Genomic DNA, 15,597 nt, shown 5'->3' with positions numbered 1-15,597 from the left:
GACTCAGAGGGAGGTTGATATTTTAGAAACCTCGGAAGAGAGGGAGAAGATAGGTGATAGAATTCAGTCAACCTTTTGTGATCTCAATCATATTGATTCAGAGGGAGTAACTAAATTGTGGTAGTCAAGAGGACTGTGATTCACGAGTATACCTCGTGACTATGTGATTTTAATGAGCCTACCTCCTGTGTACATCATGAGGAAGTGACGACTTCCAAACAATTATCACTTGTATTTGTAAAAGTTATTGAAAGGTGACGATGTTACAATAACTTAATTTTTCTATTATGATGGATATCTTACGATGTCTATGTAGATCATAATAGATTATATTTTTTCATTGTGGATGTTTATATGGTAAGCATTATGAGAATGCGTATGCACATACCTTATAAACAATTTTGAGTATATGGTGAATGTTATGTGAATTTGATGTTCTAGAGGCCATTACATAGAGTACATGGTGAATATCATACTTGATATTCTGGAGGCCATTACTCATAGTACTTGGTGAATATCTTGCATCTTATTTTGGAGACCATTACTCGAAGAGTATTTGGTGAATATCATATATTGTTATTTTGGAGACCAATACTCAAATGTGATATCAAAATAGTGAATATTATATGTTGATATTCTGGAGACCATTACCTTATTGAGTACACGGTGAGTTTCAAGTGTTGATACTCTGAAGACCATTAGTCAAAGTATTTGGTGAATATCGTTGATATTTTGAGGCCAATACCTATGATGTCATATGAGATATCAAAATGTTTAATATCTTCTTATCAAAGTTATTCATATATTACATTGAGTTAATATATCATCATATGTTTATCCTCCTTAGCTAAGAGGGAGTGTTAATGTTTGGTAGCTTCAGTCGGCTAAACCTATGAGACTAGTATAAATATACATATATAAGTGTGATATATATATATATATATATATATATATATATATATATATATATATATATATATATATATATATATATATATATATATATATATATATATATATATATATATATAATAAATGAGATATTATATATATTTATTATTTTAATGGATAGACATGTCTCATGAGGAGACATGTCTCTCCATGCGTCATTTACAATACATATAAGAGGAGATTGATGCATTTGGAAAGTATATACCTCAATAGGCAATGCCATTACATTTGCAGCAGATCTGAAAACCTCAACAATAATGAATAATTTTATTTATTTATTTTAATATTAATTAATTAATTTAGTTAATTTAGTTTAATTAAGTTTTATTAATAAGTAAATATGATTTTATACGTTTAAATGTTAATAATTAGGGTTAGTGCAATAAGTTGGGTCTCACTTTTGGCCAAAAAGTGGAAGTGTTTTTCCTGTTTTTGAAATATTTTGTCAATTGATGCCAAAATTTGAGCCATTTAGAGATTAAATATGAAAAAACTTCAGAAATAAAAATTGTAGTGCCTAGGATCTTCTTTTTGAATATGTAATTTATTTGTATACTCATATGATAGATTTTTTTTTTGGTATGGATCTTTAAAAATCACTTTTTCAAAATGCTTGTTTCAGGACTATACCACGCTCATGTATGAACACCACAATTTGACACAAATAAATGACTTTTTGTGAATCCTTTTAAATAGAGTTAATTGAGACACCAAAGATTGATGAGAATATTTTTCTTGAATTTTTTGAAGAATAATTTTATTATTATTAATTTTTAATTGGCTATAAAGGTAAATTTTAAAACCTCTCGTGTACGAACACCATAATTGATCAAAATTTCACTTTTTAAATTTTTTTAACTTCAAAAGAATTGAATGTAAATTGATGACATAAATTAATTTAAGAAAAATCATAAAATAAAAAAGTTATTAAAGTTTTAGTGAACATCGCTATTTTACATTTAGGTACCACCTTTGATTAAAAATAAAAATTAGTAAATAAAATCATAACACTATAAAACTTATATTTCTGAAATTAGGATAGTGAGAGCTCTAATAGATTTTTGTTTCGTAAAAAAATTTGATTGGGAAGACCTTCTAAAAATTATGGCAAGGCATGAATTTGTCAGTTCAATGCCTTAGTCCAATTTTGAGAGGCCAAGGCATAGGCTTGGTCTCACCAAGCCTGTCCCAGACCAAAATCTGAGGAGGGAAAAAAAATCCCACCTCATGTTGTAAGAAATGGGCACCCGTTATTTGAAATTCAAAAAATAGGTACCCATTTTTAAAAACTAAAATTGGCATGTAAAATCCCCCCAAAACTTAACAAATTGAATTTTTTAGAAATGGGTACCCATTTTTTCCTTTTAAAAAGCGGGTACCCATTTTTTACTTTCAAAAAATGGGTACCCATTTCTAAAAAAATTAATTTTTTTTATTTTTTGAGAAATGGGTTCCGGATTTAAAAAAAAATAGATGTGTGTTTTTTAAATTTAGGTCAGGTACTTGAGCCGAAAATGGGTGCCAGTTTTTAAAAATCGGGTACCTATTTCTAAGAGGTCTCATTCCACAGATTTGACTTTCGCAGAATTGCGACCCAACTTTGTGCAATCACCCTTTAATGATTTTGATTGTAAAAAATCTTATGATTATTTTATTAAAATAATCGATAATTATTATTTAATAATTTAGTAATAATTATTCAAATTATTTTATGATATTTAATCAAGATACAATTTTGTGAGTTAATGGTAATTTTGTAATTGGTTAGTAAAAGTTGAAAATGGGTTCAATTATATGGGGATTTCATAACTTTATCGAATCAAAAACTTACATTGAAACGAAAACTTGAACCTTACTATCAATTCAAACTATGTATTTTCAAAACCAAACAGAACTATGAAACTACACTGCCTATTGTATGTTTTGTTGTATGTTGGGTTTGGGGTTGACTTAGCTTTGACCAAATCAGGATGTTACCAGAGGCTTGGGGTTTTTTTTTGTGATGTCATGATGGTGTTTTTGAATCCGATCTTTTATACCCAACCTTGGTAATGTGTCGTGCATTTTTATGAGGAGTTTGATGTATTGATGGTTATTACTTTCAAGTGTTCTTATGTGGAACTGAGGTGAACGATGTATCTTTTCTGATATAACCTTTGAGTCTTCAATCAATTATTTTTGGATGCTTTCCAGTTTCTTGTAAAGGACTGAGGTATTATTGTGAATTGTCTTTTGATGCTCTCCAGTCACTTGTTTAAGGGTAAGGTGAAAACTGTGATTCTTTGATTGTATTTTTATGACCCTAGGGTAGGTAATCTTTATGTGATGTCAGGAGGTGGCTTGCAATGGAGGTTGGAGCCCTAAAGTAGCTGTGCGGGTAACCCATTGTAAGTTGTTTAATAAGTAATAATATTACATTAAATGAGAGTAAAATGAATTAATAAGAGTCATGCCTTTCCTCATCCATGCCTCAAGTGCTATTACAAACTAGGATGAGAGTAGAGAGGATGCTTGGTTGTGACCTTGCTTTTTTAGTATGCCTTGCCAGTATGAAAGGATACTAGTGTTGCATAGAGTCACTAGGGGGCCGAAGTATTAATGGACTAGTTAGGTAACCTTAGAGTTGGCTCATGTGATGACACTTGCCCACTTGCATAGTAGATTCCCTATGTGTCTTTGGTTGCCTATGGGTTTAGATTTCATCTATGTCTTAGAACCTTTGAGTTAGATTGCTTTAAGGATTTCCTAGACCTAGATGCTAGTTTTAGTTTTGAAGTTTGATATCCTGTGTGGGACTTGAGACTATCTCCTCAGCGTAGTGGGAATGAACCTTTTTGGGTTAGCACGAGGTCGAGTGGTAGTGCTTTTTACTTTTACCATTGAGATCTGTCAATTCGATGCCATGGTTGGAGTTCCTTGTTCTTCATTTACTTTCATTCTATCCTCGTGTACTATGATGGATGGTTATACCTATTGTATTGTATTTTATTTTATGAATCTTAAAGAGATGATGTAATCTATTTTATGATGTATATTCTTTTAGCCTTTCATACCCTATGACCTATACAGTGAATGATTGTGCATTCAAATAATTGTCAAGTGGCATTTGGGACAATTGTATATGATTTAAATGGATTTGTACTTGTAGTTATTCTTTAATGTAGATGTGTTTTATATTGGTTTTAGTATGAATTAAACTTGGTGCTACCCAATATTAAAAATTTTTAATTTATGGTTTCAAACCTATTTGAACTAAGGTTTGAAGTAGTTTGAAGAGGTTCAAATGATTCTACAGGCTTGTTGGTTTGATGTGGCACAATAGATGTGTTCAGAGGATTGTTATCAGAATGTGCTAGGTTATAGTCCGAATCTTAGGTGCAATATTTCAAAAGTATAGTTCAAATTCAAAGATGCCAGTTCTCAGGTTTAAGGCCTCAAGGCCCACATTCACCAGTGTAAGGTTATTTAATGCTTCAAAGTTTTGTCTAAGGTCTTGGTTAGAGGTTTCAAAGGTCCATGATTCAAGTTCCCATTCAAGTTGTCAAAGTGAGATCTTTTGATTCAAGTTCAAGGTATGAGGTTTGGGAAAACCATCTTTGAAAGTGCAGATCCAAGCTCGGTGCCAAGGAAGGTTAAGTTTCACATTCTATGTTTTCAACCAATAATTTTCATTTAAAGGCTTTGATGGTAGAAATAATGGGAAGACATGGAAGGCTTTAGAAACTAGAGAACAAGTTAGAGGATCTGGAACCACAAGTATAAAGGATATATATATATATATATATATATATATATATATATATATATATATATATATATATATATATATATATATATGGAAGGGAGAAACTTGTATAATTTTCCTACTCAAGGTTCGAGAAAAATAGATGGAAGAGTTTCATGGTTTGGTTAAAAAAAAGTTTATAAATACTCTCCTTTGGATAAATTTATATTTATGCCCATATTTTGAAGCGTGATTCTGCAAACGAAGGTTATATCAGTGATACTCATGTATGATGGAAGGTTCTCATAATGCAAAATATATTCAATATCAAGTGATATTCTTCTCTTGTCAATAAATTTTGAGTCACAACAGATTAGTGGAGAAGATCGAGTTCTATTGTAGTTATTAGCGCATCAAACACACTATCAAGCCAAGGGGACTAAAGAAATGGTCAGCTAAAGGAGACATGACATCTAGACTTCGGTAGTTATCAAGACCCCCGACAACTCATCTGGTGTCATGGTTATGCTAATCATGTTCGACGAAAGAGTTCGGATTCACATGACATCTCCAGCCATAGACTTGAAAGAGAAGAGCGCACCATGGCCTTGAAAATGGAAATTCTAGAGTTGCTTGCTATCTAGAAATATTACTTGGACTTAGAATTGAGCATATATATTCATGCTTCTTCAAGCAATGGTCAGATCTTTTTGGCTGGTGAAAACCCACCTCTGAGTTATTGTGATACTTGTGTCAGACACATACCATTCACCACACGCAGATCAACACTGAAAGAAGCAAACAAGATCTACAGTTAATTGACATGTGTACACTTCCCTAAAAGAGGAGAACCAAGTTCCCAAACAACCAGAAGAACTAGCTGCAAGCTCAGATAGAGAGAAAGAGAATAACAAAGTGGTAACTGAATCAAAATGAAAAACAAGAAGAAAATACAAAAAGTAATAATTCCTAGAGTTTCTTCTGAGTTGGAATATTTGGATGGTTTATACATTTCTAATGTTAGTAATGTCAGCAACACAATAATGGTAAACCAATCAACCCCGCTCCACGAAGTAGCAAAGTCTAGTAACACATCACATGTTCTTGAGCTAATGGAGCAAGGCAATGACCCTTGCATTAAAGATGAGAGAGGCCGGACACCATATGTATTGGCAGCAGACAAGGATACAAGAAACGTATTTTGGCGTTTCATGGCTGCATACTCTGATAAGTGGGATTGGCATGTGGCCAATTTGCCAAGTCCATTGGCAGCAGAAACTGAAGCTACCCAAGCAGCAAAGCGGCTAACCAAAGAATCGAGGGTCGAGTTGATAAAAAAATGTAGAGAAAGTCATGTGAGCCGTTTGACAAAATGCCGACATAAGTAGTATGAGATATATGGTGAGATGGGAAAGCTTAGAGATCGCTTCCAAATTGCTAAACCGAAGTAGCAATGTGAAGAAGATGCACACCAGGTGATGGAATTTAGGCAGAACTCCCAAAGCTGGTTTAGGAAATGTTTTCCAGATTTGCACTCATGGTACTCTTGTCGGTATTTGAATGTCCCACTCGATAGCAATTCATGAAGATGAATATGTGTTACGAAGACACTAGCCTACCAAGAATCCAAGTAATGATCAAAGGCATTGGGCCTCAAAGTAGGGAGTATCAAACAATTTTTCATCGGTGTCACAGTATGTCAGATGTCATCGTGACAAAATAAAACCATAGGTGTATGCAGGGGAAGCTGCTTGTTGTCAACAAAGAATGTTTTAAAGATTGCAAATACTTCATATTAAAATTCTATTGGGATAACCACACATTATGGTGTTAGCTATTAACAAATGACATCCGTCATCCAAAATAGAAATAGTTATAGCCACTTGTTAGCATGTAAAGGAACGTGCTATATGAGACTATCTTTATAATATTCTGGGAGATAGTTCCATTAAAGGGGAGGAGATTGAACAATGATTGGTTTGATATAAAATTCACCAGGAAATATTAACCATGCTCGAAGGGAAGATACAAGCAACATTATAATATTTTTATTTAACATTGTAATTATCATTGCTCGTGATATTTTGCCATTCCTCAATAACAAGATATGTAATATTCTTTTGGATATCATATGAGGATAGGCATATAAGGGCGTCCCCAAGAATCATTTATGTAACTAAAATGTTATGCGAAAGAGAAGATGTTAAATAAACCACAGAAACATAGATGAGGAATTCCATTTTTCTTAGTTTTTCCAGTCCTTCCAGTCCTTCCAAGGGAGAGAGAGCAGACTTTGGGGCTGTAGAAGAGTGGAACTTTTATTTTTCTGGACTTTGTGTTAGTAAAAGGGGGAAATTTTGATTTTAAATGTAATACAAGGAAGGGAAATTCTATTTTCTTCTAGATAGTGTTTCTGATACAACATGTAATGAATTTTGTGTTATCTCTTATATTTTAGAGAAGGGAGACTTGAGAGATAATTGCATACCAAAACTTTGAGTTTGGATAGTTTTCTTTCCACTAATTGTTATCTTTGTGTAATTTTTGATTTTCTCTAAACGCATTTTAGTGTCGCTATTTTCTAAATATTTAATTTCAAGATGTCTTTGAAGCTTTGATTCTTCACTTTCTCAAGTTTTTATTCTCTTTGTAATGCATCATTCAGACAAATGAACTTTGTGTCATTTGTTGTTTATTTCCTTTAAGTTACTTAGTTTTTCTACATTTGTTCCATGTTTACAGATAGATGTTTGTAGACCTTTTGTGTTTTCTAGTTAAAAGCATCCATATTTGTATTGCTATGAATTCATTGTAAATCATGCACGAGATTCAACATCATGGGACCCTTAAGGATTACAATCTATTTTATGGTATGTGTTTTTGTGTAGGTTATTGCTTCCACTATTTTATATCTGTGGTTGTTAAGTTATTATCTTTCAAAAAAGAAAATGTGTTTGGAAAACTTGGTGAAACATTAGGTTAATTTATTTTGGGTTCCTTGGCGGGGTGTTACATCTGGCATCAAAGCCCGAGTTTCTACATTGGGAGCTCTGGGTAAATTGGAACATCACTAGTTGTTAATTAGTTGAACTAAAACGAAACTTAAACTATTATATGTATCTATTACAAATTTGAAAAAACTTGAATTAGTTGAACTGAAACAAAATTAAAACTATGATATGTATATTCTCAAACTTGAACATTTGGACTTCAAAACTAAAATATACTTCAACCTAAAATAGGCAAAATTGAAATTGATCTTGTACTGTATTCAAAACATGGTTCTTATGTGTATGCTTTATAATAGTATGTTCTTACAGTTATTATAGCATCTCATTAGCTTAGGTCTTATTGTAGGATGGTATTTGGGACAAGATCTTTAGTGAGAGGCTGTAGCTTAGGTCATGGTAGAAGTTGAGGGTGAGGCAGAGACATCAGTGTAGATGAGTCTACCCATGGAGGCCCTATTCAGGAAGAGAATAGGGAAGAGCATCCCAGTGAGCATCATGAAGAGAACCATAGAGAGCAGCAAGCTAACTTAGAGGAGGTTGATCGGAGACAGATGATGAGGACCATTATGTATCACCTACCTCCTCTTCAAGATGCTAGTTAGGAAGGAGCACACCATGTAAGGAATGAGGAGAGACCTAGGTTTAGGAGCCCTCAGAGGGATCTTCACATGGATTGACAAGGGTCAATTTAGGCTTCTCAAATGAAGGACCTTCAGAGGTCCAAGGTCAAACCTTTTAATGGGTTGAGTTTAGGTTATGTGGCCGAGTAGTGGCTTATTGATCTATATAGCATTTTTTCTATATAGGACTTTGACTCTAACGTCAAAGTGAGGTTTGCTATCACCAACCTAGAACTCTTTAGAGCCACATGGTGGACTATCAAAGAGAAGAAACTAGGTATAGACATGAACATTGTCACGTGGGAGTTATTTTTGGAGAACTTTCGTGAGTGATTCCCACCAAAGGAACAGAATCAAGAGAGAGTAGATGAATTCCACAACCTGAGATAGTTCACTATGATCATAATAGAGTATGAGCATAAATTCTATGAGCTTATGCCCTATGCAGGGATCAACAATAACTCACCACACTTGGCACAACATTTTATCAGAGGTTTGAATAAATGTCTAGTTGGGGGTGTTAAGGAATTTGAACCTAAACCCCTCAAAGATGCAGTACATCGAGCCATACTTGTAGAGAAGAGTGTTACTCTAGGACATGGTGGATTTGTGGGAGCATTTGTAGCATCAGTGTCCAAAGGTAATAGGGGAGTAGGTGGTAGTAGGAAACCTCCTAGAGGTAATCAACAGTAGGGAGGATCTTATCCTCCAACTCAGAGTGGTGGTGTTGGATCACATGCTAGAGACCGTCAGTACTCTCAGTACAATAAGCACAACCAATATGATTGGTCCTCACAAATTACTCCTTACACTAGTGGGGGTAGTGTTCAACAGTCTAGTGCACCTAGAGTGCAGAGGAGTTTTGACAGAGAGTGTTTCTCATGCAAAAAATGCAGATACAAGTCATCCCATTGCCCTCAATGAAAATTATAATTCTCAGACTAGAGACCGACAACTTTAGAACCTATGGTTGGAGACATGGGTAGGTCACAGAGAGTGTTCTTAGTGGAGTCATACTCTCCTGGGGGGAGAAGGGTCCAATGGGACCCGTACAGTGAGTTCTTTAGTTTTACCTTTCTTGTAGGCTACCAAAAGTAAACCTAAATTTTTTAGGCCAGCTTTATGTTTATGCTTGATGATCAGTGACATTTTTTTTAGATTGTTGGATATTATTTCATATTCAAAAAAAAAAAAAAAAAAAAAAAAAAAAAAATATATATATATATATATATATATATATATACAGTTACTTAGTTATTTCAATTGTGTCATGATTGTTCTATGATGATATATATGTTCATGTAGTGATTTTCAGTTATTTAATGATGTTAGTTGAATAATTTATATGCATTTTTTATGGACACTTACCACATACTTACATGTGTATGGTGTATGTGTATGTTTTCTTTATGTTTGACGTTTATGATGTTGTTGAGGAAGGGAGTTGTAGTCACCTACTAGTTAGAATCTATATGATGCACCACTTCCTGCCATTTTCTATTTAGTTTAGAATATATGTGATTATACATGCGTAGATTTTATGCAGATTGCAGGTATCGGATATCGACTTCCTTGAATTGGCAGAATGAGCACACCCCATTGCAATATCTCAATGTTAAGAGAGGGGAGATAACTCTTGAGTTTGAACCCTATCCCAAAGCCATTTGTCCTAAAAAGTAGGGGCAAGTACCCGAGTTGTTTACGCTTCTGAATTCCTCAAGTGACGTAAATTCATGATTATAACCCTTGAGTGTGGTCTAGTTGTATGTACTTTATTATGGGTTTTCATTTTAGTTTTGTGGGTCTTTGGTGTATTTTCTGTTATAACTAAATCAAATTAAAAGAATATTTAATGATTATATTTAATGGGATTTTTATTAAGAAAATTCAATATTTAATTATATAAATTAATTAAATAAAAGAATTAAATTTAAAGATAAATTTATATTTCTAATTTTAGAGCGTAATAATATTTATTTAATTTAATAATAATATATTTAGGAGATCATTTTTAAATAAATGTTAAATATTATTATTACGTAAGTTGATAAACATTTTTATAAAAAATGCTTCAAAAAATTAATTAAAGAGAGAAAGAAAATTAATTTAATAAATATATTTTAAATTGTAAAATGTGTGCATGAAAATGTAATAGATAATAAAATAATAAAAGAAATTGATCAGGAAGTTCCCTCACTTGATTGCAAAATCAGAGCCCCAAATTAGGGGAGAACTCTTTATTAGAGATCGAGAGCTCATGTTGCGGGAACTGGGTTTTGGAGATGCGATTTTCAGAGAAGGAAGTGTTCAGAAGAAAGGAGTTTTCTCACATTCTTCATGCGATTGCATATTAGCATCAAATTCAGGTAGAATCTTGTGATTAATTTGTGCAATAAGATTTCCATTTCCCAATCTTCTGTCTACTTCGTGTTTAGATAGATTTGTTCTCGGATATTTGTAGATTTGTTTGATATCATTGATGAAACCCTGTTGTGAATCTTAATTTATGTTCGTATCGAAGTTATCTAAGTTTGAGGAATGGAGTTTTAAAACCCTCATTTGTTTGAAATTTAAACAGATGAGTTTTGGATTAAAAATTGAATTCTAGAATGTAAATTCGAATGCCTTTTCTAGGTTTCTCTATTAGAGTATTTGATGACGTTTTTATAAAACAAATTATATACAAAAATTGTTTATGGGGAAGGGGCATTTTTTTAAAATAAAAGAACATAAACAATTATATTTATATTTTTTGGTGGGTGGGGCCACCAATCCCCCACCCATCCCTTTCTCCCTACCCCACGGTGTACGGGATCATAACAGTTTTGCTGCGACAACAGTAGGTACCACTGAAGCAAGACTTGTTGCAACAACATACAACTATAGGTTGACGAGCCTTTAAAAACACTAGAACGTATATATATATATATATATATATATATAAAATTAAATTTTATTAATGTTTTTTTAATAATAGTTTTTATTAATTATTAAATTTATCAATATTGAATAATTTTATTTATTTAGTTTAGTATTTATTAATTAATTTAGTTAATTTAGTTTTATGAATAAGTAAATATGGTTTTATACCTTTAAATTAAAATGTTATTATTTAATGATTTTGATTATAAATAATCTTATGATTATTTTATTTAAATAATCTTATGATTATTTTATTTAAATAATCTTATGATTATTTTATTTAAATAATCTTATGATTATTTTATTTAAATAATCTTATGATTATTTTATTAAAATAATCGATAATTATTTTTTAATAATTATTTAAATTATTTTATGATATTTAATCGAGACATGATCTTGAGAGTTAATGGTAATTGTGTATTTGGTTTTAAAAGGTGAAAATTGTGAAAAATTTAACTATTGCAGTCACTGATTATTAATCTCCTATCATAAACGATTATTAAACTGCTAATAATAAATTTCTAGCTAATATCGAAAAATAACACAACTGCAACTTCACTTATAAAATAGGGAAAGAAATGCACAACACAATGAACACAATATTTTTGGACAAATTGTCCCTAGAAAAATCCCTAAGGGAAAACCAATTCTACAGATGAGAAATTATATTAAACTTCAGCAAATCACGAGATACAAAATTCCTTGCCTCTCACTGGCAGAACTCCGACAACCTCCTAATTTCTCCCGCTGATATTTCCCACTGCTATCCCCATGCTAACACTGCAAACGTTTCTCCGAACTTCATGTTCTCCAAATGCCATCGTGACCTCCTTTTATACTACTCCTGTTGGTAAACCAACGACCGAGATTGATTTACAATCGACGGTTGAGATTAAAACAACTTAACAACCCTAACCAAGTTAGTTTCTAGTTGTTTCCAAAAGTGGTCAATTAATTAACAAATATTTGTTTCTAATCTAACCAATTAGTTAGCAAAACAATTACTTGCTAAATAATAGCAAATGGACAAACAGCTGTCCAAAGCTAACAAAACTAACACTCCCTCTTAGCGAGGAAGCTGTTTTGGAGGACACCTAACTTATCTCTGAAGAAGATAAATTTTTCCTTCCCCAATGCCTTAGTCAGAATGTTTGCTACCTGCTCCTTTGTAGGTATGTACTATAGCTGAACAACTCCCCTTTGTACACAATCTCTAATGAAGTGATATCTGATATCTATATGTTTAGATCTATCATGAAACACTGGATTCTCAGACAACTTGATGCAACTCTAATTGTCACAATGTATTACAGTAGTCTCAACCTTCTGACCAAACAAGGCTACTAACAACTTCCGAAGCCATATAGCTTCACATGTCACCATGCTAACTACTATGTATTCTGCTTTTGCTAAACTTAGAGCCACAGACTTTTGCTTCCTGTTGAACCAGGATACAACTCCTGATCCCAAACTGAAACAACACCCTAAAGTGCTCCTTTTGTTTGTTGTACTTCCTGCCCAATCTGCGTCAGTATAGCCTATCAACCTGATACCTTCACCTCGAACATATCTGATCCCATACTCGACTATAACACACAAGTAACGTAGCACATGCTTAGTTGCTATCCAATGCATTCTCTTTGGTTTAACCATGAACTGACTAAGAGAGTTAACTGAAAATGCTATATCTGGTCTAGTGTTGACCAAATACATAAGCGAACCAATCAACTGTCTATATAAAGTGGGATCTACATCCTTCTCCTTAGATGTATCTACCTTCCTCCAATTTGTAATCATGGGTGTAGACATGGCTTTGCAATCCTCCATCCCAAATTTCTTCAAGATTTCAATGCAATATTTCCCTTGACCAAGGAAAATCTCCCCATCTGTCTGCCACACTTCCATGCCTAGAAAGAAGTGCATAAATCCTAAATCCTTCATCTCGAACTCTTCTGCAAGGTTCCTCTTGCAATCCACTATGAGCCCTAGTGAACCTGTAAGAAATAGGTCATCCACATAAAGAACAAGAATGAGAATCTCACCCCCAACCACCAAGTAGTAGAGGTTAGCATCTGCTTCACTCTTCACAAAGCCCATTTTCTGCAAGTATGTATCAATGTGCTCATACCACGCTTTAGAAGCCTGCTTGAGTCCGTACAATGCTTTCTTCAATCTGCACACATGGGTCTCTTTGCTGTGTGCTACAAAGCCTTCTGATTGTTCTATGTATACCTCCTTCAACTCACCATTAAGGAATGCTGTCTTGACATCCATTTGATGGATTTGCCATCCCATCTGTGCTGCAAGTGAGATTATAGCTCGTATAGAAGTATAGCTGGCAACAAGAGCAAATGTCTCCTCATAGTCTATTCCCTCCTTCTGAGAGAACCCCTTTGCCACGAACCTCGACTTGTATTTCTCGATGCTACCATCTACACTGTGCTTTATCTTATAGATCCAGCGTGATCCAACTACAGACCTATCTGTTGGTCTAGGTACTACCTCCCACACATCATTCTGAATTATTGAAGAATATTCCTCAACCATAGCATCTTGCCATACCTGATGTTCTGTAGCTTCCTGATAGCTAGAAGGCTCACTATCTACCAACTAACTAACTAATGCCACATAGTCATTGAACTTGGCTGGTTGTCTTCGCTGTCTAGTACTCTTCCTAGGAGCTCCCACAAACTCCTGAGTATCCCTTTGTGTATCTGAAACCACTTGGTTCCCGCTGCCAACTATAGAGGATGAAATGTCAACCTCTAAGTCTTCTAGATGCATTTCCTATTGCACCTGTTGCTCCATACTCTGTGAATCTTCACTAACTGAGTCTACACTCGTACTGGTAACTATACTTGAGCTTTGCTGCTCTTGACTTGGTCTTGGAGCTTCTGTTGGCTGCTCACTCTGATCATTTGCTGGAAAATCTCTAGATCTCCTGAATGCCTTGTCCTCCATGAACTTGACATCCCGTTTGACAATAATTCTTTTAGTCCCCAGAATGAAAATCTTGTATGCCTTTGAGGTCTTACTGTATCCAACAAAGTACCCCCTCTTTGTAGTCTGATCTAACTTTGTATGTGTATCTTCAGGAATATGGTAATATGCCAAACTCTCGAATATCCTGAAGTGACTAACATCTGGCTTCTTCCCTGTGAAAGCCTCCTCTGGTGTCATCTTCCCTAGCACCTTTTGTGGAACTCTATTCTGGATGTAGACTGCTGTATTACACACCTCTGCCCATAAGTAATGGGGCATGTCTTGGTCATGTAGCATAGCTCTTGCTGCATCCAATATAGAACGGTTCTTCCTCTTAGCAACTCCATTCTGTTGTGGATTGTAAGGAACATTCCATTCTCTCTTGATTCTTTCTCTACTGCAGAACTCTTGGAAGACATTTCCTCTGTACTTGCCTCCATTGTCTAATCGAAGAACCTTTATCTTCTTTCCTGTAAAATTCTCCACTAGAGCCTTGAACTCTTGGAATCGATTGAAAACCTCATCCTTAGTCTTCAAGAAGTATATCCAGGTCTTTCTAGAGAAATCATCAATAAAAGTAACATAGTACTCATATCCTCTAAGAGATTTCGTTGACATTGGTTCACAAACATCTGAATGTACTAGATCAAGAACACCCTTAGATCTGGTGTCACTCCTTGGAAAAGATGCTTTTGCAAACTTCCCCAACACACATCCCTTACATACATCGTCATGCTCCGTGCTCACCTCTGGAACACCTGTCACTGTCTCACGAAGTAATCTCAGTGCTCCATGATGAATATGGACCATCCTCCTATGCCATAGCTCTCCAAGATCTCTAGGATTATTGTTGCTCATGAGTGCCTTAGGAGTATCAAACTGTAATCTATAAAGGCGACCACTCCTAACTCCAATAGTTATGGGTGATTTCCAATCCTTGTGCTTAATCAACACATTTGTCCCTCTAAAGAGTACATTATACCCTCTATCCTGAAGAACAGATACATAAATCAAATTCATACCTAAGCCTGGCACATATAACACATCATGGAGTGGAATTATCTTTCCATTCTCCCTTTGAAACTGAACAGTCCCTTTCCCAACAGGGTTGAGTTTGGACAAGTTTCCCATAGAAATCTGGATGTTGGTGTCCTCCTCCTTGTAATTGGAGAAGTACTCTCTAACTCCTGTCATATGAAATGATGCCCCACTATCTATATACCAAACACATTGTGAGGTTGAGCTAACTATACAAGCTATGAGTGTAAACTCATCTTCCATTCTACTGGAGAGTTCTTCCGCACTTGCTGAAGTTGCTACTTGCTTCTTACCCTTCTTCCTCTCTGGGCAATCACTGACATAGTGGCCAAACTCATGACATCCA

This window comes from Cupressus sempervirens, chromosome 8 (assembly GCF_028749045.1).
Source record: "Cupressus sempervirens isolate cs-2001-9-10 chromosome 8, ASM2874904v1, whole genome shotgun sequence".
In the NCBI taxonomy this organism is placed as follows: domain Eukaryota; kingdom Viridiplantae; phylum Streptophyta; class Pinopsida; order Cupressales; family Cupressaceae; genus Cupressus; species Cupressus sempervirens.
This window is presented reverse-complemented; position numbering follows the sequence as displayed.